Genomic DNA, 3403 nt, shown 5'->3' with positions numbered 1-3403 from the left:
ACACTTTAGCTTGTGAGATCAGCTACTTACTTCACAAGTAAGAAATGCCACACGTGATGGTCTATCCGTAATAGCGATATCCGTATCTCATTATTACTTACGATCACGGATGATTTAAGATTCAATCAGATGTAATTTGTATCTCACAATCACAACTCCTTGTGATTAACAAATTACGAAGATTTGAATCTACGGACTCTATTATTTATTTAATTGTCTATTAATTAAATAATAGATCTGCCATTTAATTGCATTAATTATATATATAAAAGTATTTATGTCCAAAGTTGATTGGACCTAGGGCATAATACTTACACACTCACCATAGTTAACTTCATTCATTGTACTGCTTTTTAGCTCATTAAGAGATTATTCGGGAATGATTTTTAATAATCGATTTTCCTCAAAATCATTTTGAACCACGTATTCTATAAGAATCATAATTTTTCTTTATCTTTTACCAAATGTTCTCCAAAAGAATTATTAATCTCTTGGAAAAATCTCTCCCAATCAAGCTTTAAACCAATCCGTATAAAAACCGTTTTTTTTCACTGAAACAAAACCATTGACAATATTATTAAGCAATTTCGCCGTGACTTGGGATGAAAGGGATACCATCAACTCAAGTCACAAAGATCAGGGAAGTAATAGTGAAGTTAGAAGCAAGATTATAGATCATATTATTTCCATTCTTGGGTGCAAAACAACAAGAAGCAATTCCTACGGGGTTAGAAAGCGCTGCAGTATCATTCAGTTCATCTAGAATTATAACTTCTACTACCCAATCAAATTTTAATTTCAATTTCAATTACACATTCAAAATTGCTACTTATCCATATTTCTTGGTCCCACCACTATTCCTCCTACAATATTTTAAAGAAACAAATTATAATCAATCTTGAACTTATGTTTAAGTCAATGCATTGATGCCTAGGAATATTGCAAGCTGTGCACAGCCCGTAATGCCGCTGTCTCTCTCCATCCTGCATTCATAATAAAATTGCCAATGGATTTCACAAGAGCCTCAAACTTTACAAGAAAAGTCACTGGAAACGAAAAGGCTGGTGTAATTTTCTCGGACCCTATGTTTAAATATGTGGTTCTGTACAGAAATATACAAGAACCACAAGCTTGATGTGTTGACAATATACTAAACCCGACTGACTAAAATTTGGGTTATTATTTATGGGGACCTCAATCAGGGTTGTCCTTGTGTTTCGCGGGACCTGAGGCGAATTTTAGACTTTGGGCACTTAAATCGCTGTAAGCAATCAATTTTTATTTTATTTTTTAATAAATTCAATTATAAGAGTTTTTATGCAACAAAAGTTGTCAACTTAAAATTAACAATAAAACAAAAAATAAAATGAAATATACAAAATATTTATATTTCAATCAAATAACAATGCGAAAATGTTGTAAACGATCACATAATACAACTCACCTTGCGATTTTAGTGGCAAAAATATCAATCAATTTTGGATAGTCGAGTTGTTCAACCATTTCTTTTTTAGTGGATCAACATCGACATTGTATTCAATCTTTGCCGTGACATAGTTGATCGAAGATAAGTTTTTATCAATTTCAATTTTTGAAGAAACTTCTTTTTGCTAATGCAACTGTAACCCGTATGGTTAGCAAAATCTTAAAAACAATGGAAGCATTTGGGAAACAAATATTCATTTTCTTCAAGTAATGTAGCACATCAATTGCTCTTTTGTTTCTCAAGGCAAATAAATTGTCAACTTCGAGCATAAGTCATCACTAAATGTCTAAAGATCCATTATGTTTCAAATACCGCTCAAGCTTGGCTTAAAATTGATGCTTCTACTTTTTCTCTGTTCTTCTTTTTTCGAGCTTTGGACGCATATTTAAGAGCCATGGTATTTGACTTAAAACACTAACTGAAATTGTGTGTAAAAAGGGTGGCTCAAATTAGTTTAAGATTGAAAGATTAAAAGAAATGATTTTTGTCAAAGCATTATACCAACGCATTGCATAAACCATAGTTATATATAATGGGTGAGATAAAGTGGTAGACCATTTGGAGAAAAACTATGTCAGTAATTATAAATAGTGAATGACCAAAGGGAAAATTCAAATTCATAAGAATGATAATATAAATACAAACATAATAATTAATAAACCAATAGATAGTATTATAATCATGAATCCCTCATAACGCATAATTCATGAGTCGAAGGGAGACCACTGTCCGTAATCAAATAATCAAAAGCTACTGCAAGCTAATCACACATCTCTCATGAACCAAAGGCAAATGCATAAATCATAAGTCAATAAAATAACATATTAAACTAATAGTCAATTTCATAGACAAATTATAATTAATTTATGAGAAAATTACTTGAAATGTCCACTTTCACATGTCTATTTGCAAAAATGTCCATTTTGGAATCTTTTGGACCGAAATATCCCTGTGAACAATTTATAATTCCACACAATGACAAGAAATGGACATTTTTGCAAAAATTTTATTGGCCAATAAATTTTTGACACATAACCTGTCATATTTATTTCAAAAGTGCAAATGTCAAATTACAATCAATGCTATTTTTCTCATTGACACAAAAGCTTCGAGAATTACATTTCAGTTGTTGAGAAATGTCATGTTTAGAATGAAATGTCATTCTAGATATTTAAAATGTCGAGAACAACGTTTGAAATGTCGAAAATATATAATATTATGATTTGACATGTGTACTTTTAAAATATAAACAGGATTCAAATATCGAGAATGACATTTGAATATCGATAACATATTTTAATGTAACTTCTTATGGAAGCTACTTCTCGATACCCACAACAAATTGAAAAAATAAATAAATTGCTTTTTTTTTTTTTTTCATTAAGGGTATAATAGATGATTTAGTGCTAAATTTAAAAAGTGGACATTTTTCAATTGACACCTATGAAATTAGACATTTTTAAAAATACCCCTTAATTTATACATACACATATACCATCGGTCAAAGATGGAGAGACAGTGCACAGATTCATAGAGTATTAAAATTATATGTAATCAAAGAAAGGGGATTATTACCTGCTGACTTCACTTGTATAGCCAAAAAGCGGGAAAAAAGTTGGTGAATTGAAGATGGATAACAAATTGAGCATAAGGAGAACCAATGGCAGCCCAAGATCGAAAATCCGCAATTTTGATTCAGAATACGTAATGGAGAATTGGAGAGGGTCAATTTGTTTAAAAAATTGTGAATGGGCTGTGAGATTTTAATTGAGTCAGCAAGGAACTAAGGATATGTAAGGTTTATGAGGCTTCGATTTCGGGTCTATAAGGGTATGTTTGATTCACTTCCAATTCCATGGATATTTACCATTTTCCACTTTTGTTGGTGTTTAATAGCATTTTTTTCTTGGCAATTGG

This window comes from Olea europaea, unplaced genomic scaffold (assembly GCF_002742605.1).
Source record: "Olea europaea var. sylvestris unplaced genomic scaffold, O_europaea_v1 scaffold1178, whole genome shotgun sequence".
In the NCBI taxonomy this organism is placed as follows: domain Eukaryota; kingdom Viridiplantae; phylum Streptophyta; class Magnoliopsida; order Lamiales; family Oleaceae; genus Olea; species Olea europaea.
Note: the sequence above shows the minus strand (reverse complement) of the source record.